A 24,490-nucleotide genomic window follows, 5' to 3' on the forward strand; every position below is an offset into this window, starting at 1 on the left:
TACTGCACCTGGATCTTTATCACAGACAGAACTATTACCAACAATTACCAGGACATGAAATTGATTCCCCTTTCCCTGAAAAAAAAAATTTAAGAAAATATTTATTTGCACAGAGTGAAGAATTTTTAAAACATAGAAACATATCTGAAGAAATCATTATTACAGAATAGGTTATCTATATTTCCATCTCTATTACCCTATTTGACTCTGAAGTTGCCCTGAATTCATTTTCAATAAGCCTACAGTAGATGGTAGATGTGTTTTAAGTCCTACTAATTTAATCCAATACCAAAAAAATCCACAAAACAATTAATAGAAAGCAACACAGCAGGAAAATGATTTGGCTCAGGCCTTTTCTATCCAAAATCCATCAAATACAATGAGAATGACTTCCCAACCCCAGTGCATCTGCAGCAGCATTAACAGCCTCCAAAGACATTGATGGCAATAAAGAGCTGAATTGTTATCTATGAACTTTTTGTTAAGGAGAGAGTAATGGTATCCAAGAAAAATATCCACACACAACAAAGTAAAATGAGCAGGGAGACAAACATATGCCTAATAAAGGTCATGTGGTTTCAGAAATTTCATAATTATGTTAGGAAATTTTCATAAAAGAAATATTTACTGGTTAACATACTGAAGAAGTCTTTTAATTCCTCTAGGATCATCTTCGCTTATCATTTGAAATTGTGTCTGCCAAATATAACAAAAATTGACCTGAGATAAGTAATCCAAGTTTAAATATAGAAACACCATATATATAGATAGATAGATAGATAGATAGATAGATATAGATATATATAGATATCTATAGATATCTATATATATATATATAATGTATATATATATATATATATAATGTATATATATATATATATATATATATATATATAGTAACTAGTGAAATAATCGAGGAAAAGATGTGCTGTTCTTGCTGCTATGAATCATGTCCATTATTATATCATTTCTAAAATTATATGCCAACATATGTTAGATTTAGAAATATAGAAAAGTGTATCAATGCATATTTATGCAAAAGTTCCAACTATGGGTTACCAAATATACACCTATATGTATAAACCAGAAACTATTTTTAATAAATGAGTATGAAATACTCTGGGAGAGTATTATGAGAACAGATCAACAAACCTGGATGACTTTTTGTTATCTAATAAAATCATGTAACATAAGTAAATAGGTATCATAAATAAAAAGAATCATTCACTCAGCAAATATTGATTGACTAGTTACAAAGTGAATAACTCTTGATACATACTGTATGTATTGATAAAAAAAAAACCTTATGTAGATAAAAAGAGAAAATAAAAAATATCATCTAAGAGAAAAAAAATATCTCTCCACAAATGAAGTTCAAATGTCCCCTTTTCAAACAAAAATACTTTCCTTTAATTATTTTCTTTCACAATATAGATTCATCTCTTTTCTTGAGTCTAATTTCTTAAAATAATAGTCTTCCTCTCCTCTTCCTCTACTCTCCTCCTGACATGTCAATCCACTAAGATATGATGTTACATTCCCTCACTGCTGAATCTCATGGATAGCTTACTAACTGACAAAAATAAACAAACAAAAAATGGTCAAGGGGTAGTTAGATGGTGTAGTGTATAGTGCACTAGCCCTGGAGTGAGGAAGACCTGAATTCAAATTTGGCCTCAAACACTTACCTCTTATATGTTTTATGAACCTTGTAAAATTACTTTACCTCAAATGTCTGAAAAATAAATAAACAACAAAAATAAAAAACACAATGACCATTTCTTCATCTTCCTCCTACGATTTTCCTTTATCTTTTCTTCCTTAGTTACACAGATACTGCTTGATGTTATATCCCCTTTGCAGGATTTTTCTTCCTATTATTAATCTTTGAACATAGGCTTTTATGCCAAGTCAAAAGTGGCTTTTTTGTGTGTTTGCTTACCAATGATTCTGAATTGATTAATTCAGAGAATTAATGATTATACACTATATATTTGCATGAAGGGGTGGAATTGGCACAAGAGTTTTAGAGAAGAGATAGCTTATTCTCCATTCTTATTTGCATTTAGAGAGGATAAATATGGTTTCAGATTTTGGGGGGAAGAGATTTAAGATAACAGGAAAAGACTGGCAAGTGACAGGCATGTAGGGCAAAGCTGGCTCCCCAACATTTAGCTAGGCTGATAGGTAAAACTCTAGATCTAGAGTCAGCAGTCAAGAAAACCTGAGTGCAAAATGTAACCTCAGACTATACATTAAACAAATCATAGCCTCCATATGCCCCAGCTGGGCATAAAAGAAGCATAATAATATTTTGGAATAAGATTTATTGTGGGGAATCAAATGAGATAGTATTTGTAAAAAGCATTTAATACAGTGCCTGGAACACATAAATATTTATTCCCTTTCCCTCTTTTTCTCTACTTTTTCCTTCTAAGTGTCCCAGATTTCACCAAACTGAAATTTCTTCCAAGTCTCATGAAACAAACTAGAAATAGAGCACATATTAGGGATCAACTTTCCTCACATATCTGACAGTTCCCCACTCTTTCTCTCTCTAAGTCTCTTCCCAAAGAGAATCTCAAATCATTTACCTCAACTCTCAAAGCCAGAATTAAAAATAATCTATGTTTTCTAAAGTTTTCATGCCAGCACCATCACTTACACAGGCACTTATGCAGTAATCATTCTCTTCATCAATTAGGAATTATGCCTAAGCATCAGGATTCAAATATCCCATTTGAAACCAAAATTACATAAATAGTTCCCCCAAAACTGTCCTGAGACCCTTTTTTTATCTCCTTTAGAGATCACTCACCTACTTTTCCAGCTTTAACCATCATCATTATGTGAATGACTCACAAAACTATATTTATAAGCCTGATTTCTCTCCCAAATTTTAGGCTTACAATTTTGAATATGTGTGTCCTCCTGGAAACTTAAATTCAACATACCCAAACTAGGGTAATCACTTTTCTTTAGAAACTCCTGACATTTTCCTCCTTAGTCTTACCTTCTTCTTCCTTGTGTTTTTAGGTACTAAGGCCCCTACTTAGAGCATAGTAGACACTTAAAGTTTATTGAATATTGAAGCATCACTCTCCAGACATGTAGGAAGAAAATCAAGAAGTTTCTCTTGGGAGAGGCAGAGCAAAGATGGCAGAGAGCAGACATGACTCTTTATGACCTCCTCTTACCTTTTCTCAAACCAACAGCAGATTAAGCCTCTGAACTGGTTTTCGAGTCAAAGAATCCACAAATATTTGGAATACAACACATTTCTAGAAGAAGTTACCTAGAAAGAACTTCAGAACAGATATATTTCAAATAGGCAGAAGGACAGCCTGCTGAGCTCAGAGCGCAACACAGGGAGATTGGGCCAAGAAGCTGGAGCAGGGAGTCAGAGTATTGTAGCTTCCACACACCTGGGAATCTTCTGTGAGCCTCTTAAACCACTCTGTCCTGGTTGCAAGCAAGTGGTTTGGCAGATTTGCCAAATTTGGCAAATTGTAAACAACTAAGCCCCAGATCTAACTGTGATTACTAAGCACAGGGAATCAATCAGCAGAACTGCCCTGGGGCAAATTAAAGCAGCTGTTGTTCCTTTACATTGAATAGACCATAAGGCTTAAAAATGAATAAAAATCCATAAAGAACTCTCACCATAGACAACTTTTATGGAGAGAGAGAATAGACCTCAAATGTTGAAGTGCCTAAAGGCAAAGCAACTGCCAGATGAAGCCCCAAAGGGAATCATGAGCTCATCCCCATTTGACAAGGCTTTCTTGGAAAATTGTTTAAAGAATTTTAAAAGTGAGTTAGAAGAAAAATGGGGGAATGAAATGAGATCATTGCAAGAAGGAAGGGATAAAGCATATAATGCCCTACAAAAGAGACATGAAAAAGGCACGAATTCACTGAAAAACAAAAAATTGTGAAATAGAAAAAAAAAATGCAATGAACAAAAACTTCAAAAGGAGCTATAAAAAAGGTAACTGAAGAAAATAATACAATAAAAATTAGAATTGAACAACTGGAAATGAATGACTCCATAAGACTTCAAGAGTCAGAAAAACAAAAACAAAAAAAATTTAAAAAATAGAATAAAATATGTAATATCTCCTAGGAAAAACAGCTGACCTGGAAAGTAGATCTAGGACAGACAACCTAAGGATTATTGGTCTTCCTGAAAGTCATGATGAGAAAAATAATCTAGACACTATCTTACAGGAAATCATAAAAGTAAACTGCCCTGATATTTTAGAATCAGAAGATAAAATAGCCATCAAGAAAATTCACCACTTCTGGGGGTGAAGCCAAGATGACAGAGACAACACCTATATCTTTCTAATCTGCTTTACAACCCTCACAATAATTACAAAATCCAGCCTCTGAATTAGCTCTGGATGGGCAGAACCCACAGATATTGGGAGTACAACAAATTATCAGCAGAAGATAATTTCAAAACTCGCCAAAAAAGGTCAGTTTCAATTGGAAATGGGAGGGAGGCATCCAGGCCAATCAGTACAAATGCCAGCGCAGACAGCTCAGAGTCTTGGGTCAGAGAATTTACTGGAGGAAACAGATCAGAAAATATCTGATTCAATCATAAACAGAGAGAGAGAGACAGGGAGGCCCAGGCAGCTAACCACAAACACCAGCACATACTGCTCAGAGTCCCAGAGCAGTGCAATCTCAGAGTGGTGGTACAGACTCCAACCACAAACTCCAGCACAGAGAGCTCAGAGTCCCAGGGCATTGATGATTCCATTGGCATTGCTGACTCTACATGCCAGACTCAGCACCAGGAGTGAATCAGCACTAACCCAGTGCAACTGTGATGTCCAGGAAAGCTTCTCCCACCCTAAAGGCAGACCCTAATTTAACTTAAAAAAAAATGAGTAAAAAAATAAAGAGGACTCTAACAATTGATGGCTTTTATGTGAAAGAGACAAACAGATTTCAAACCCTGAGGACACTAAAGGCAGATTATCTCCAAATGAAGCTTTAAAAGGTGATGTAACCTGGTCCCCATCACACAAGGCTCTCCTAGAAGAACTTAAAAAGGACCTTAAAAGAGTGCTAGAAGAAAAATGGGGAAAATAAATGAAAGTTTTTCAAGAGAATTTTGGAAAAGGCAACACAAAGTAGACATAGTGAAATAGAAAAAAGCATATAATTCAATAAAAGATAGATTTGATAAACTGGAAGAAGAAAGCAACTCCCAAAAAAACAGAAATTGTGAAACCGAAAAAGAAAATAACTTCTTAAAAAACAGAATTTGTGAAATAGAAAAAAAAATTCCATAGAAAAAAACAACTCATTCAAAAATTGAATTGGACAAATACAAAAAAAGTTTAAAAAAGGAAGTGTAGAAAATAACATACTAAAATTTAGAATTGAACAAATGGAATGAATGACTCAATAAGACAACAAGAATCAGTCAAGCAAAACAAACAAACAAAAGAAACAACAAAAAACAAAAAAGAAAAAAAAAAGAAAAAGAAAAAAAAAAAGAGAAAGAAAGAAAAAATAGAAAAAAATATAAAATACCTAATGGGGAAAACAACCAAGCTGGAAAATAGATTTAGGAGAGACCATCTAAGGATTATTGGACTCACTGAAATACATGGTGGAAAAAAAAAAAAAAAACAACAATAAACAAAAACAAAAAGTGCCTGGACACTATCTTTCAGGAAATTATCAAAAAGAACTGCCTGCATATCATTAAAACAGAACATAACATGACCATTGAGAGAATTCACTGAACACCTCCTGAAAGAGACCCCAAAATTAAAACCCCAAGGAATATCATGGCTAAATTTGAGAACTATCACACCAAGGACAAACTATTACAAACAGCCAGAAAGAAACAATTCAAATACCGAGGAGCCACAATAAGGATTACTCAGGACCTAGCAGCTTCCTCTTCAAAGTATCAAAGGGCCTGGAAACTGATATTCTGAAAGATGAAAGATCTTGGAATGTAGCCAAGAATAAATTATCCTGTTAAACTGAGCATTTTCTTTCAGGGAAGAAGATGGAAATTCAATGAAACTGGTGAATTATATGTATTTCTGATGAAAAGACCACAACTAAACAAAAAAATTGATCTCCAAATATAAAACTCAGGACAAGCACAAAAAGGTAAAAAGAAAAAAAAAAAAAACTCTTGAGAACTGTATTTCTGTTATGGGTATACATTAAGAATACATGCATATTCTGATTTTACTGTTATACAAAAGAAACTAGAGATAGAAAGGAGATTAGAACAGAAAAAAAAAAAGGAAAGTGGAGGTGAACTGAGGCAAATTACATCTAAGGAAGAGGCAAAGAAAATATATTATAATTGATTGAAAGAAAGAAGGGTGATGAATATTGTGTGAATCTTATTCTCATAAGATTCAGCCCAAAGAAAGAATATTAGATATATATTTTATAGAAAAGTGGGAGGGGAAAGGGGACTAGGGAAGGTGTAGGATAAATAGAAGGGAAAAGAGAAATAGTAGGACAAAAGTATAAGAAAGGGGGAGGGTTTCTAAAGGGAGAAGACTGCTTGAGGCAAGTAGTTCCCTAAAGTAAAATACTGGGAGGAGGGAAAGGGGGAAAGGAAAGAGAAAAATATAATTTGGCTTAATAAGATGGCAGGAAATATAGAATTAGTAGTTTGAACTGTAAATGTGAATGGGTTGAACTTTCCCATAAAATATAAGCAGATAGCAGACTGGATTAAAAGCCAAAAATCCTACAATATGCTATTTACAAGAAACACATTTAAAGCAGAATAATACATATAGAGTAAAAGTAAAAGGCTGGAGTAGAATCTATTATGCTTCAGGTGAAGTAACAAAAGCAGGAGTGTCCTTCCTCATCTTAGATCAAGCAAAAGCAAAAATTGATCTGATTAAAAGAGATAAGGAAGGGAATTATATCTTACTAAAGGGTACCATAGATAATGAAGAAATATCAATATTAAACATATATGTACCAAGTGGTGTAGCATCTAAATTCCTAAAGGAAAAGTTAAGAGAATTGCAAAAAGAAATAGACAGCAAAACTATAATAGTGGGAGATCTCAACTTTGCTCTCTCAGAACTACATAAATCAAACCATACAATAATAAAGAAGATAAAGAGATAAATAGAATACTAGAAAATTTAGATATGATAGATCTTTGGAGAAAATTGAATGGAGGCAAAAAGGAGTCCACTTTCTTCTTAGCAGTTCATGGAACCTATTCAAAAATTTACCATATAACAGAACATAAAGACCTCAAATTCAAATGCAGAAAGGCAGAAATAATAAATGCATTTTTTATATCACAATGCAATAAAATTTACATTCAATAAAGGGCCAGGGGAAAATAGACCAAAAAGAAATTGGAAATTAAATAATCTCATCCTAAAGAATGAATGGGCAAAACAGCAAATCATAGACACAATTAATAATTGTATCTAAGAGAATGACAATAATGAGACAACGTACCAAAATTTGTGGATATGAACAGACAATTTTCAGATGAAAAACTTGAAATTATTTGTAGTCATATGAAAAGGTGCTCCAAATCATTATTGAACAGAGAAATGCAAATTAACACAACTCTGAGATACTACACACCTATCAGATTTGCTAAGATGACAGGAAAAAGTGACAAATGTTGGAGGTGATGTGGGAAGGCTGGAAAACTGATACATTGTTGTGGGAACTGTGAATGGATCCAACTATTCTAGAGAGCAATTTGGAAGTATGCTCAAAAATTTATCAAACTGCGTATTCTTTCACCCAGTAGTGTTTCTACTGGGCTTATATACCAAAGAGATCTTAAAGGAGAGAAAGGGACCCATATGTGCAAAAATGTTTGTGGCAGCCCTCTTTATAGTGGCTAAAACCTGGAAACTGAATGGATGCCCATCATTTGGAGAATGGCTGAATAAATTATGGTATATAAATGTAATGGAATGTTATTGTTCTGTAAGAAATGATCAACAGGATGATTTCAGAGAGGCCTGGAGAGACTTACATGAACTGATGCTAAGTGAAATGAGCAGAACCAGAAGATTATCATAAAAGACAACAAGACAACTATGCAATGATTAATTCTGATGCACATGGCTCTTTTCAACAATGGGATGATTTAAAGCAGTTTCTGTAACGTGCTCTCCTGGCAGTTACAATTACTAGTCTGTCCTAGACCCACCAGAGTACCTTTGACTACTGTGCTTAGCAGTGTGAACTCTACCCGGCTCGCCTCCTCTGAGGCCTTCAAAGGTCTCTGGCCACTATCTCTTGAATCTATAGCTTAATAACCGGTAGCGCATTCAAGAACAGCCACACGTAATCTTAAAAGCCTTTATTATACCTACTCACATAATGCCCTAACTGATGCCCTGACTTGTTGGTTCCCTAGTGAACACCTGGTCAGAAGACCCACGTGTTCACTACCAAAATCTTTACCTCTTTTGGCTATCCATTTTGGCTTGGCCACCGAGGCTAGGGAGCCAGGGTGAAGACCGCCAGGTTAAAGAGAGCAATTGCTGCCTGCAGTGGGCTTACATAGGGCCTGTGAGGTTACACACACAGCCAATCAGCGAGAGAGTCACCCATTACGAAACTATCTCAAAATGGACAGGATCCCACCTACAAGGCAGTCCTAATATCCACAGAAATTACTTCCGGGCCTCAATGATGCGCTGTGGTGCAGCCCATTTAAAGGGCCCTTAGAAGTTTCAATTGTTTAATGATGAAAAAAGTCATATACACGCAGAGTGAGCCATGTAGGAAATGAGTGTGAATCACAACATAGCATTTTTACACTTTCTGTTGATGTTTGCTTGCATTTTGTTTTCTTTCTTAGATTTTTTTCTTGCTAGATTCATTTTTTCTTGTGCTGCATGATAATTGTATTAATATGTATTCATATATTGGATATAACATATATTTTAACATATTTGACATGTATTGAACTACCTGCCCATCTAAGTAAGGAGTGGGGGAAAAGGGGGGAAAATTTGGAACAGAAAATTTTGCAAGGGTCAGTGGTGAAAAATTACCTATGCATATGTTTTGCAGATAAAAAGTTTTAATAAAAATAAATTAAAACAGGAAAAAATAACATTTATCCATTTGTTCAGAAGAAAAAAGGCTCATGTGATCCCAATTCAAAATCTCAATAGCTCTTGTCTAAACTATTGAAATACCTTTCCAATTGGTTTCCATATTCTAATCCATATCACACAAGCATGACCAGATTAATAACATAATATATAATTCTGATTATATAAAATCAATTTACTCTTTTCTGATATGACATGTTTCTGCCATATGTTATAAGTACTTGTTATATGTATTATTTTCTCTAAGTATAAGCTGAAGATAGGCAAGGACTATACCTCATTCACATTTGTTTTTCCATGGTGCTTACCATAGTATTTTATGCACTGTGGTTTGTAAAATTGAATAATATTGAACTGATTATACATTATTCTTATATTTTATAGAAGTTATCATATATTATTTTGAACTACTAATTGAGGTGACACTTCTAAATGTTTACCATATTTTTCCCAGAAAATTTTATTCCCTATAGCAGAATGCACATATTTATATAGCTGCCTATGTATATTGCAACATTTGTATTGACCAGATATCATATATTTATGCTAATAATCATATATTTAGTGTGCTTTTTCTGACTTTTCACTTTTTAGAGGCAGCTTGATGCAGTGTTAAAGTTCTGAATTTTAACTCTGGAAGCCTTGGTTTCAAAATCCAATCCCTGACATTTATTGAGTTTTATGACCATTATCAAGTCACTTAATACCTGGGAGCTTTCATTTCTTCAACTGTAAATTTGGAATAATTAATACCTGCAGTACCTAACTCATATCTTTATTATGAAATGAGATGAAATACTCTTTGTGAAGAGTTCTATAAATTTTAAAATATTCTATGAATGTCAGTTCTTACTATTACTTCAAAAGTATTCATGTCAATTGAAGTTTTGTGTAGTGGATCCCATCATCTCAGTGGCTTTCAATATAAAATCAGATATTTTATCTGAGAAAAAGTTGTTGGCACTAACAAATAATAAGTTCATACATAAAATGAAATAAAACTCTTAAAAACACACATATAAAGGCAAGAATAATAATCTTCTAATACTTAAATTATTTCAGGAAATAGATGGCAAAGAACTAATATTTGTATGTAAAGCTTTTTATTTTCAACACATGCATATAGATAATTTTCAGCATTCATTCTTGCAAAATCTTGTGCTCCAAATTTTTCCTTTTTTCTTCCCCTAACCCCCTCCCTTAGATGATTAAGCAGGTGCAATTTTTCTAAACATATTTTCACAATTATCATGTTGCACAAGAAATATCAGATCAAAAAGGGGGAAAAAATGAGAAAGAAAACAAATTACAAGCAGCCAACAACAAAACACTGAAAACAATATGTTGTGATCCACACTCAGTGTCTACGGTCCTCTCTCTGGATGTAGATATCTCCCTTCATCACAAGACAATTGGAACAGGCCTCAATCATTTCATTATTCAAAAAGATCTATGTCCATCAGAATTGATCATGGCATAATCTTGCTGTTGCTATGCATAATGAATGATCTCCTGCTTCACTTCATTTAGCATCAATTAATGTAAGTTTATCCAGGCTTCTCTGAAATCATCCTTCTAATCATTTCTTAAAGAACAATAATATTCCATAATATTCATATACCATAACTTATTCAACCATTATTCAATTGATGGACATCCGCTCAAGTTTCCAGTTTCTTGCCACTTCAAAAAAAGGCTGCCATAAACATTTTTATACGTGCTGGTCCCTTTCCCTCCTTTATAATCTCTTTGGGATACAAGCTTATAATGTTCTTTTCTCTAGATTGTAATCATTCTCTAGGAGCAGATTTCTTGGAGAGTTTCTGGAGGCAGCCTTGGCTTCAGTTCAGTTCAATTATCCCAAATCCAGCCAGGAGTTAAAGTCCTTTATTGTCTCTTTCCAAATCTTATCTCCTTCTTTGAGGCTCGGCTAGTTTTCTGGCAGCTTTTCTCTCTCCTTGATTCCCGAGAGGTCTTGTCTGAATCTTTCCAGCCAGCACCACAGGGCAAATGGGAATGAATCTTGACTCTGAATTTCCTCCCAGAGTGTGGGATTGTGGGTTTCTCCTTGTGAATCTCCTGGAAGTCAATCCTAGTTGTGAATCTCCCAAAGTCCTCTTCCAAAGTTCTGAAGTTCTGAGAGCTTCTAGCTTATATGTCCCACACTGAGTATACACCAATCATTTTATCCATTATTTGTTGTAGGATTAAATGAATGCTAAATTAGATTTAATCATTGTCTCCTCAATACTGAGTGGAATTGAGTACCACTCAGTACCTTGTTTCAAGTTCTGACCCATAACATCTCCTTGTAGGGTCAGATCAATCATACTGAACCATGTTAAATTAGATAATTATTGTGTCTATTCATTCCAGTGACTTAGCACCTTGTAAAAATCCTAACACAAGCCTGGTGGAAGCACTGTTGGATTGAATGGTATGCACAATTGGTTAGCCCTTGGGCATAGTTCCAAATTGTTCTCCCGAATAGTGTCCCAGTTTTCCTACATTGACCCCAACATTCATTGTTATCCTTTCTTGTCATTTTAGCCAATATGAGAAGTGTAGAGGGGTATGTCAGAGTTGTTTTCATTTGCATTTCGCTGATCAGTAGTGATTTACAGCAACTTTCATGTAACTAGAAATGGCTTCAATTTCTTCATCTGAAAATTGTCTATTCATATCCTTTGATTATTTATCAATTGGCAAATGGCTTGCATTCTTATAAATTTGAATAAATTGTTTATATATTTTAGAAATGAAGGTTTTATCAGAAACCTTGGATGAAAAATTTTCCACTTTATTGCTTCTGATTTAATCTTGTCTGTATCAGTTTTGTTTGTAAAAAAACTTTTAAACTTAATATAATCAGAATTATTCATTCTTCATTGCATAATGTATTTTAGTTCTTCCTTGGTCTGCTTTCTCTACATATCCAAGAAGAAGAATATACTCTGTTCTTCTAATTTGTTTATTGTAATATTTGTTTATTGTAAAATCACTCCTTATGTCTAAATCATGAATCCATTTCAAACTTATCTTCTTATAGAGTGGGTCAGTGCCTAGTTTCTGCCATACTAATTTCTAATTTTCATCAAATAGAAATTTCTTGTCCCAAAAACTATGGCCTTGGATTTGTCAAACAATAGTTTACCATAGCATTTGACCACTGTGTCTCATGAACCTAATCTATTCCAGTGATCAATTACATTATTTCTTTGCCAGGACCAAATGTTTTTGGTGACAACTGCTTTTAAATAAAGTTTTAATTCTGATATAGCTAGGCCACTTTCATTTGGATTTTTCATTAATTCCCTTGAAATCCTTGACCTATAATCTTCCAGATGAATTCCAGTTATTATTTTTTCTATTTGCAAATTAATTTCTCGGGAGTTGGACTGGTATAGCATTGAATAAGCAGATTAATTTAGGTAGTATTGTCATTTTTATTATATTATCTTGGATCACTTTCTATTTTCCCACCACAATTGATCTGACTTTATTTGGGTGAAAAGTATAATTTTGTTGATATAAAACTTTGGTTTTATATCGAGAATCGAGAAAGAGCTATCAATCTGTCAATCCTTTCCGTGTCCGGAAATATAATACTTTGCCTTGGCAGGTAGATTCCCAAATATTTTATATTGTCTACAGTTATTTTAAATGGACTTTCTCTTTGTATCTCTTCCTGGAGGACTTTGTTGGTAACATATAAAAATGCTCATGATTTATGTGAATTTATTCATTATTCTGCATCTGTGCTGACATTATGAATTATTTATAGTAGTCTTTTATTTGATTATCTAGGATTCTCTAAGTCAGTGTTTCCCAAACTTTTGATGTATGTGCACTCCTATAATTTTCGTAATGCTGAGTACCCCTCATCAAAAAAAAAAAAAAAGGAAGTATTTTAATAACAATCAAAATATATTTGTTTTTCCTTTTTTGTACATACACAAAATAATAATAAACAAAAATAAAATTATTCATAATAAAATATAAATCCATGCCAGAAGGTTTGTTGCATGTGGAAGAAGAGCAGTTGTTGGAATTGGCTTCAGACAGATTCTTGAAAATTAACATAAGGAGTGTACTTTAATATCATTCTGGTTATAAATGCAACATGTGTATCCTGTTTTAACAAAAAAAGTTCTGAAATACATCTTGCCTTTTCCAACTTCATATTTATGTGAAGTTGCTTTTTCAGCATTGGTAGACATTAAGTCGAAAAAAAGGAACAGACTATTGGATGTGAAGCCGCATCTCAGATTAAAATTAACAACCAGGGAACTAAATTATGACAATCTGTTATCTCAGCACAAACAATTCCATCCTTCTATATAAAAATAATCAAAATCATTGGGATTTACTAAAGCACATAACAAACTTTTCCTAGAAGAAAAATCACACTAAAGGTAAAAATACACAGGCGCCTGGAGAAGCCACGAACTATTAACAAAGTAAGTTGTCTCTGTAACAAAGTGTGGTATATTCATGCTGTGTCACACTGGACCATCTCACACCTCACAGGATTGTCTTGACTCATGAGAACATATAATTAGGTGCAGCTAAGCACAGTGTAGTGCATATGCCCACCAAACTCCGGTGTAACTCAGAACCCCACCAAATTCTTCCCATACCCCTGGGGGTACATGTACCACACTTTGGGAAACACTGCTCTAAATGTACCATCATATCATCTGCAAAGAGTGGTAATTTGCTTTCTCATTACCTACACTAAATCCTTGTATTTCTTTTTTCTTTTCTTATGGCCAAAGCTAACAATTCTAAAACAATATTTAATAAAAATGGTGATGGTGGGTAATCTTGTTTCATCCATCCCTGATCATTTTGGGAATGGTTCTAGTTTATCCCCATTACATATGATGCTTGCTAATGGTTTTAAATAGTTGAATGGATCATTTTAAAGATAACTCCATTTATTTCTATATTCTGTAGATTTTTAATAGAAATAGATTTTGGATTTTGTCAAATGCTTTCTCTGCATTTATTGAGATAATAATATAATTTTTGTTAGTTTGGTTATTGATATAGTTGATATGCTAATACTTTTCCTAATAGTGAATTAGCCCTGCATTCCTGGTATAAATCCTACTTGGTCATAGTTAGCCGGGGGATAACTTGCTTTGTGGATATTTTATTTAATATTTTTGCATCAATATTCATTAGAGAAATGTGTCTATAGTTTTCTTTCTCTGTTTTGACTATACCTGGTTTAGATTTCAGCACCAAGTTTTTGACATAAAAATAATTTGTTAGGATTCCTTCTTTCCTATTTTCCCAAATAGTTTGCATAGCATTGGAATTAAATGTTCTTTAAATGTTTGATCAAATTCTCATAAATTCATCTCACCCTGGAGAATTTTTCTTAGGGAATTGATTAATAGCTTGTTCTATTTCTTTGTCTAAAATGTGGTAACTTAATTAATTTATTTTCTCCTCTGTTAATCTGGGCAATGTATATTTTTTGTAAGTATTCATCTATTTCACTTAGATTACCAGATTTATTGACATGGAGTTGAGCAAAACAGCTCCTAATTATTGCTTTAATTTCTTCTTCAGCAGTAGAAATTTTACCTTTTCATATTTTTCTTTTATTTGTCTAAACATATTAACTAAAGGTTAATTTTTTTCATAAAAGCAACTGTTACTTTTGTTAGTTCAATGTTTTTTTTTTTACTTTCAAGTTTTATTAATTTCCCCTTTCATTTTCAGAATTTCAAATTTAGTATTTAAATGAAGGGTTTTAATTTGTTCTTTTTGTAGTTTTCTTATTTGCATGCCCAATTCATTGATCTTCTCTTTCTCTGCTCTATGCAAGTAAACATATAGATACATAGCTATAGAGAGACCCAGCAGTGTTTCTATTCAGCCTATATCCCAAAGAGCTCTAGGAAGGAAAAGGACCCACATATGCAAAAATATTTGTGGCAGCCATTTTTGTAGTGGCAAGAAAGTGGAAACTGAGAAGATGCCCATCAGTTGGAGAATGGCTAAACAATTTATGGTATATTAATTTTTAAAAATATTTTAATAGTTATTATTTACCAGATATATGCATGGGTAATTTTACAACATTGACAATTGCCAAACCTTTTGTTCTAATTTTTCCCCTCCTTCCACCCACCCCAGATGGGAGGTTGACCAATACATGTTAAATATGTTAGAGTATAAATTAAATACAATATATGTCTACATGTCCAAACAGTTGTTTTTCTGTACAAAAAGAATTGGACTTTGAAATAGTGTACAATTAGCCTGTGAAGGAAACCCAAAATGCAGGCGGACAAAATTAGAGGGATTGGGAATTCTATGTAATGCTTCATAAGCTTCATAAGAACTCCTAGAGTTCTTTTGCTGGATGTAGCTGGTTCAGTTCATTACTGCTCTATTGGAACTGATTTGGTTTGTCTGATTGTTGAAATTGGCCACATTCATCAGAATTGATCATCATATAATATTGTTGTTGAAGTGTAAAGTTCTCTTGTCTCCAGAGACTGCCAATCGCTCTCTGGGAGGAGATCTGCTGTCTCAACTCAATCTTTCGGCCACATTATTCTTCCTGTAGCAAGCCGCCAACTCTGACCTAGAGTAGAGACTTCTCTCCTTTGCTCAATGTCACTTCTTTTATCCTCCCAGAGAATGGGTGTGGAATAACTCAGGGGCTAATGGGAAAAAATGCTTCAAACAATGAACTTGCTGCTCTTAAGCATGCAAGCTCTTCCTCAGAAGTTCAAAGGGGTAAAACTGCCCTTAAAGGCTGGAACTAGAGAATTGTTAAATACTGACTTAGCACTTAGTAAGAACCTAATATCTCATTATCTCATTAGGACTTATAAAGAACCTAACATCTCCCCCTTTCTTTTGATTTAGAATATAGGGTAGTCATGACCTTGAAACATAAATCCATCAATATGGGAGGCATTACACATAATTACATAGATTACATAAATACATAGTAACATAGTAACATAATGCATGCTAGATAGTATGTAACAAATAACATGATCAAATTATCATAAATTGAGAATTTATAAATGTCCATAAGTTCATTGTCCATTAGTCTCATCTTGTGTTAGGAAATCCAATGATTCCTGCTGGTTTTAAAGTTCTTTAACAGTCTTCTTATTAGCCATGCTCTTTCAGTGTCAGATGTTTCTTAGGTCTTTTCCTTTGTTTTGAGGTCTTTCTCTTTTTCTGTCTCTCTCTGATGGACAAGGCAAATACGACTTGTTGGCACCCATCTGATTCCTTCTCCATCTGAAGAAATACAAGCAAACCCTCTCCCCCAAGCAGTTAACCTATCTGGTCCCTTCTATTCACCACTTTCTGGGTCTCTCCACATCACCTGGCAATTATCTAAGGACAGTGGAGCTGCTCACACTGGACACTGCCCTTCTTGTGGGTTATAAAACCTGTCTACCAGAGCCAGTGCATCTTTGTCAAAAATTAGAAAATTAATGGTATAGAGAACTAAATTTAGGAGTTCTCTAGGGTTAACTGTGGCTCCCCCTTTCTTTTGTTTTTGGAGGAGTGTCTTAATGTCTCTGTTTCTTCTCTCTATTATTGCCTGTCCTTGAGGATTAAAAGGTATTCCAGTGGTGTATAAAATCTTATACTGTGCCCAAAAGTGTGCAAAATGTTTAGAACTATATGCAGGTCCATTATCTATTTTTATTTCTTGTGGCACACCCATAATTGCAAATGCTTGGATAAGGAATTCAGTGACCACTCAGGCTGTCTCTTTTCCTCTTGGCACTGCAAAAGTGAATCCTGAAAAGGTATCTACTATCACGTGGATGAAAGACAGACGACTGAAAGATGGGTCACATCTATTTGCCAGATTTTATTGGGTCTCAAACCACGAGGATTCTTCCCTGGAGGGAGTGTAGGAGCATGGAAAGGAAGGCAAGCTGTATAGCTTTTTACTATGCTCTTAGCTTCCTCTCTTGTTATTCCAAATTGTATTTGTAAAGCTCAAGCAGCCTGATGATATTTAGAATGAGATTCTTGTGTTTCCTGAAATAAAGGAGTACTGGCTAACATAGTTAAAAGGCTATCTGCCTTTGAATTTCCATCAAAAATAGGATCTGGAAGTCTACTATGTGAGTGGACATGCTTTCCTGAATGCTTTCCTGGATGCTTTCTCACTTGCTCTTGAAGTTCCTTAAAGAGCTGATACATATTAGAGGCTACAAATTTTATTTGGGCTGTGGCAATTCTTTGTACTATACCTACTGAATAGGCTGAATCAGTAATTATATTAACATTTCCTAGGTAATAAGTAAGAGCTAGCATGATAGCAAATAATTCATTCTGTTGAGTGGATTGAAAAGGAGTACTGACTACTCTATGGTTAAATCATGAGAATATACAGCACAAATATTTTCTTTGGAGGCATCTGTAAAGATTGTTGGTCCTTTAAGAGGAACCTTAGAAATCTTTTCTTCAAAAATCCATCGCCAATTATGTAGTAGCCGGATTATCTTTAATGGAGACCCATGTGCAAAATGTGGAGCTATGGCCAATAAAACTTGCCATTCTGCGATGGTCTCACAGCATACATTAATTTGTTCATTAGTATAGAATGTGTATATTTTTTCAGGACTTATCCCAGATAATTGTATTACTCTCTTAATAGCCTTTAATAAAATTCTAGCCACAAGCACTGGGTAAGGAGTAAGGCTTTTTTTCTATAATACACAAGTTTTTCAATACCAAGTTTATGAACTCTGAAATATTTGAAATATCTCTGAAATAACTAATCATATTTTTCAATCATTCTATCTTTCCCTGTGCTTTAAGAATCATTGTCCTATTCTTTATCTCTTTCATGGCCTCTAATACCACTTCCTAGTTCCCAGGCCATAAACACTGCATTGATTGCATTCTTCTCCTACTTTTATGTCATCCACTTGATGAATCAGCTCAATTATCCTGATTACTTTTCCCCCTTTACCACATCTTTAACCATGCTTCACCCTTGAATTTTTTCCACTAATTGTATGAAAAGAAACGTGCATGCTGCTGAATGAAGCTAGAGAAAAATAACAAAACTGTGCTGACTGTATCCAGTACAAATTTATATTACATATTTAATCTAATATGGGCCCTCACTACAGCAAGGCAATTCATTTAACTCTCCCTAATCAATTCATTATCCCATCCACTAAAATGGCTTTTCAAAACCTTTTCATCTCTCCTTAAACTTTCCTTCCCTTTAACTTCATTTTTGTTTAACTTTTAAATTACAAACCTTACTTGATATTTCACTGAAAAAATGATGCACATTCATCAGGAAGTCAATACTGCAGGGCATCTTGGACTCCATATGTCCAAAATTTAATTCAGTAGCTTTCCCCTTTAAAATTCCCCTTTTTTAGCTTGTTATGATGGAATACATCACCATTCCTCCTGGCCACCTAAGTTTCAAAACCTAGATGTAATCCTCAAATGCTCACTTGTACTCCCCCAAGATAACTAAAAGATAAGTTTTATAATACCAACTTTCATGATATTTATCATGGTTATCTCTCCCTCTAGTCTGACATAGCTGATACTCTGGTATAATCCCTCATACTGTAACTACGTCAACAGCCTTCTGACTGGTGTCTCTGCCTCAAGTATTTGCCAATTGCAATACAGCTGCCAAAGTGGTTTTCCTATAGTGTAGGTATACTATACAAATCTTAACTCAATAAATCAAGTGGATATTCCACAATTAAGGATAACAAGACTCAAAATACAGAACATTTCCTTGAATCAGAGTACCTCTCTTCTTCACTATCTCAATCCCTGGGGAACAGTGTACTGAAACTTAAGCAGTTGCTACAAACATTTGTCTCATTAGATTAACACCCAAATGTTAAATAGCCAATGGAAAGACACTCCATTGCTTGCAGAGTGTGGTACTTTGATTGCTAGGTAAATTCACTACTTGGCTATATTGAGTTGGTTATTGTTCAGGGCTGGAAATCCTTACCAGATTTGGCTGCTATTCCATAAAGTCTTATAACAAAGGGAAAAAATATACAAATAGGAGATAGATCTATCTTAGATGTAGGCCACAGGTTCACTCAGGAGGCCATGGAAAGCAAGGAGATTGGTTGATTTTGTTTCCATTATTGTTATTATTTTTCTCCTGGTTCTCATTATTTAATTTTGTATCAGTAGGCCACAGGTTCTCTCAGGAGGCCATGGAAAGTTTGGGGGTTGGTTGGCTTTGTTTACATTATTGTTATCATTATCCATATTTTTCTCTTGGTTCTCATTTAATTTTGTATCAGTTCATAGAAATCTTCCTATGTTTCTCTGAATTCCTTATAGTCTCTACATTCTTATTTATTCATATGCCACAGTTTGTTCAGTATTTCCTCATTAATGGGATCTGAATCATTTACATTTTTTAAAATATCATTTGTAGGTCTTATGAAGTCTGTGGGCCCTTTTCAGCATAATCTTTATAAATACATATAAGAAAATATTGGATATATATATATATATATATATATATATATATATATATATATATACATACATATATACAAGAAGACCAGTTTTACTGAAATATAATTTTCAAAGTATTTCAAAATATTAAAAAAATTCATGGTCCTCAAGGTAAGAATCTCTTTTTCTAAGATAATAAATACAAAGATTCTGATCTCCATTTGTGAAAGAAGTCCCTACACTAATGAAATCAAACATGTCATTTTTTATCCCCCCCAAAAAAAAGAATTAACATGATATCAAGGAGACGTAAGAACAGGCACTTAATGCAAAGTGACTTTCCTATCCTGTCTTTAAAAAAAAAAAAAAAAAAGCAAAACTAGTTCTGACAAGAAGATAGAGAACCACAAAGGAAAGGGAAATAAACTAATACCTGGGTACCTGTAAGAGGAGAGTTGAGTATATAAAACTATAGGAAGAAGTAGGGAAGGGGAAAACAGACTTAGAGAACGTTCTACTTAATGATATAAAATTACTAAAAAGACTTTAAAATCAAATATAAATATATAATTAAACAAACATAAGATATAAAAATAGCATGCATGTGCTTGTATAAGTATATGAGTGTGTGTTGTTTTCTTTTAGATAGCAAAAGTCTAGAGGACAGAGCTTCTTTCCAATTTAAATCTTAATGACATTTTGGGCATGAAAATTAAATATTCTGTGAGTGATAATTGTGTATTTTAGCCAATTTCAATTAAATAATCTTAAAGTAATGAACTTTGAGTTTTAGAAAATGACATATTAAATGCCTAAATAGAAATAGAAATAGAAGGTATTGTAGGACACTTGGAAAGAGATTTTAAAAAATTAGGCAATTAATTATTTCAGAATTAAAGACATTTAATAAAATAGAAAAGCAAATAGAGTTTATAATAAGAAAAGTTTCTCCATGTCATTCTTCAATAGGGAACATTTTTCAATAGATTACCATACCATGAACGAAGGACAAGCTGACTTCTCCAGAGTCAAGGTGAAGTTTCTATATCCAAGTAAAGGAAGACAAGAAGACATAAGAAGTTGGAGTGTTTCTATCCCCAAATGAATTCTCTTTTTTTAAAATTGTATATGCATGTTCTTGGTTTAGGTTTAAAAATTTTTGTCACTCCTACTTTCACATTTATTTGAATCTTTTGCCTCTAAACTCATTTAAAGAGAATGTTGTTGAAGAAATATCACAGGAATTATGTAACTGAACCCCCAAAGAGGCTGGAATTGTGAAGAATACATTATTCTCAATATTTCTTTTTTTATATCTTATTCATTAAAACACCTGTTTTACTAAGGGTTTGTCAAAATAAATTTTAGCATTTTCTTAAAAATTGGTTTTGAATTTTCCTCCCTTTATCCATCCCTACATTAAATAATTTGATATAGATTATACATGTGTAATAGTGGAAGGCACATATCCATATTAGTCATGTTGTGAAAGAAGAAACACAACAAAAGAAAAAAAATGAAAAAATAGAAAGTTAAAATAGCATGCAATTATTTGCATTTAGACTCCATTTCTTTTTTTCTAGATGTAGATAACATTTTATAACATGAGTCTTTAGCAGTTGTCTTGGATCACTTTATTGCTGAAAACTAGGTCATTAATAGAGGATCATTACATAATGATGCTGTCACTGTGTACATTTTATTGATTCTGCTCATTTCACTGAGCTGTACATGTAAGTTTTTCTTGGATTTTCAATATGTTCGTGCATCATTTCTTATAGCACAATAATATTCTATTACATTCATGTACCACAACTTGTTCAGCTATTTCCCAATTAATGATTTTCCCATCTTCTCAATTGCCAATTTATTGCCACCACAAAAGGATATACTATAAGACTACTTTTGTACATGTAAGTCATTTCCCTTTTTTATGATCTGTTTAAGATCCAGAACTCTTAGTGATATCATTGGATCAAAGATTATGCTATTTTGATTGTCTTTTGGTCAAAGTTCCAAATTATTCTCTAGAATGGTTGGATAAATTTACAACTTCATAAACAGGCATTAGTGTTTCAATTTTCTCACATCTTCAAAACTATTCAATCAACTCCAATGGCTGCTTATTACTTTCCACATTAAATTGTAACATTCTCTGCTTTACTTTCCAAACCTTTAATAATCTGGCACCCTCTTTCTATCTTTTCAATTATTGTATACTTCACTTACCTCTTACAATGTTTGCTCTACACTGTACTCTGATATTTTTTTCATAAGATATTCCATCATTGCCCACTTCCATGAATTTTCATTGACCATCTCTCATGCTATATTTCCTTGTCTCCTCCTGAATTTCCTGGTTTCCTTTAGATCTTAGCTAAAATACCATTTTTTGTGAGAAGTCTTTCAGACTATCTAGAGCATCAACACCTACTTTTATGTTCTGCATTAAAGAGAGTACTAAGGATGGCACTAGGAGTGGTACGTTTCTTATTGGTGCCACATTAGGGTTGCTTCATTAGCATGCTCACTAGGGCACATGTGCCATTCTTGTTTTAGCTGACATTTCAGACCTAGCTGTCATCTATCAATTTAGCAGAGTGTCTCTTTTGTCTCCTCCACACCTAAAGTAGCAGGGTGCCTTTCTTGAGTCCTATAGAGTTCAACTAATCTAGCAGATTGTCTGTTTGGTGGTCTTCCCTAATGCTGGAATGTGGGTCAGGCATTATCTCCTGTCTACACATTACCAAAAAGTACTCTGTTATATTACTTCATTGTACATTATCACAAGACACTCAAAAATCTATATATACAATTTGATCTGCATGGAGATGGTAGACCATCTTTTTATTACGTTCAGTTACTGGAGAATGAACCTAATATATAGATAAATACAGTCAAGAATAAAGTGTGTTTGGCAAATTAAAGAATAATTCTCAAGGAGATATATGCAAGGAGACATATAAGCAGGCTGAGAATTTAAAGAAATATGATGTTCTAGCAATATCAATCAAAGTTAATGCACAAACTATTATAATTAACAAGGCAAATCACTTTCTTTAAGTGTAAACATGTTATGATAGTCTCACCCTCTTTTCTTTCTTCTATCAAATTCCATCTGTATCTCCCTCTTCCTGCCATGAAAGATATTTTTTAGTATTAAAAAGGAAAAAAAAAGACAAAAACAAAAACTATGTCAGAGCTATGAAAGACAAAATAAGGCACAGAAAAAAAGCAAATTTGGAATAATCTGATCATGGAAATATGCAAGTCACTGACCAAAGAAAATATCAAGCAAGGATCCACAGAGAGGAAATATGGTTGGATGAAAAATGCATTACATTGGCATCAGAGGACCTGGATGTTTGCTGTCTTTGTGACATTAGGCAAGTCACTAAATTTCCCTGACTCTCAGTTTCCTGCTACAAATAAGAGGACTATACCTTATGACATTTGAGGTATCTACTATTTAGCATTAGAGCCAAGATCCCATGATTCTATGAGAGAGCCTTTGTTACTTAGTACCTGTAGACATTTGTAAATTTCCCTTGAGGAATATCCCTCTTATTTAAATTAAGGACAATGGACTAAGTAGCCTTTAAAGTTACTTTTAACTTAAAATTATACAATTCCCAGAATATGGGAAATAGTAAATAAATAGTAATACCTTCTTGGGCTACAATATAAAGCTGAATTTCAGTAAATAGCTTAAAAGACAGAGAAATGAGAATGTTTGGAAATATTTCAGCATCACTGGATGCTGTAATTATGTAATGAAGATGCTGCTCTGATTTTCCTTGAAAAAGATCTTGAAAACATGCTGAAATCAATTCCCTAAAAACACCTGGTGAGTCTGAACCATTAACAGTTCCTTACATCTTTTTATAGCCACAAGATGCATTAGTTCTCTGTATGAGGTTTTTACTCACTGCCTATGAAGACCTCTCATGATTATAAGTTGCTGATTTCATTGAGAAGACCAAGATATACTAATTCACAACTGAACTTCTAACCAAATGCATTTTCCCATAGATGGCATACTTTTATTCCTATCCCACTGTTAAATTTTATTTTTATGTTTTCCACTTCATTCCATTAACATGGGGATTTTTCACTACCCCATGCTGGTTAGAGGACTAAGTGTACATATGACTAAAGACTGCACAGTAGAAAAATTAGTAGATAACATAAGCCATAGAGATTGGTCCAAAAAAGGGGGGGGAAGGGGAAGGGATTGAGTAAAATAAGACATTATTTTATCCTTTAAATCTCTTTTCACAATGCTTGTCCTACTTGCTGTGTTATATTCAGCCCAAATTAAACTAAAACCTGTTTTGATTGGAGAGGAGGATAAACCATTAAAATGGTGAAACAAGTGTTGATTGCTAAATATTACCTTCAAATTTTGTGATGCAGTGCAATCTTAATCTCTTTTTGAAAAGTACATGAAAGGCAGACTGAAAACTTCTAAATATTGAAGGAAACACTATCTTTCCTTCCATGATTACTAAATTTATAACCATCTTGAATCCTTTAATACAAATTTATAAATGCTAACTTAGTCTTTAACATACCTGAAAAAATACTTAGAATTCATTGGAATTTTTTTTTAATTTGAGGGGAGGCATCACTATAGAAGGAAAATAGCAGCAACCCTAGAGTAAGAGGACATAGGTTCTAATTCTGTCTATAATATTTACTAATACAAGCAAATCACTTAGTCATCCTGAGATTCACTTTCTCTATAAATTGAGGGAGTTGTATTAAACTGTCTCCGAGGTCCTTTCCATCTCCAGGTAGATGATCCTAATGTTCTAAATCTTTCTTGAAGAGAATTTCCAGTGGTGTATTTCTCGCTAATATTATGGGCTATTTTGTCATTGTTATTTATTTGTTTTAGTCATGTCTGA

At 33.6% G+C, this 24,490-nt stretch overlaps 1 long non-coding RNA gene across 1 annotated transcript in view; it reads left to right on the forward strand.

Moving 5' to 3' along the window:
- LOC141560913 (uncharacterized) overlaps window positions 1-21,037 on the forward strand; it is a 53,635-nt gene extending 32,598 nt beyond the window's left edge. The window contains exons 2-3 of the long non-coding RNA XR_012487896.1: window positions 3,037-6,147; window positions 20,550-21,037. This is a non-coding gene — a long non-coding RNA (uncharacterized LOC141560913). The remainder of the gene's footprint in view (window positions 1-3,036; window positions 6,148-20,549) is intronic.
- The last annotated feature ends 3,453 nt before the right edge of the window (window positions 21,038-24,490 follow it).

The sequence above is a fragment of the Sminthopsis crassicaudata genome, chromosome 3 (genome assembly GCF_048593235.1).
Source record: "Sminthopsis crassicaudata isolate SCR6 chromosome 3, ASM4859323v1, whole genome shotgun sequence".
NCBI classification, from domain to species: Eukaryota; Metazoa; Chordata; class Mammalia; order Dasyuromorphia; family Dasyuridae; genus Sminthopsis; species Sminthopsis crassicaudata.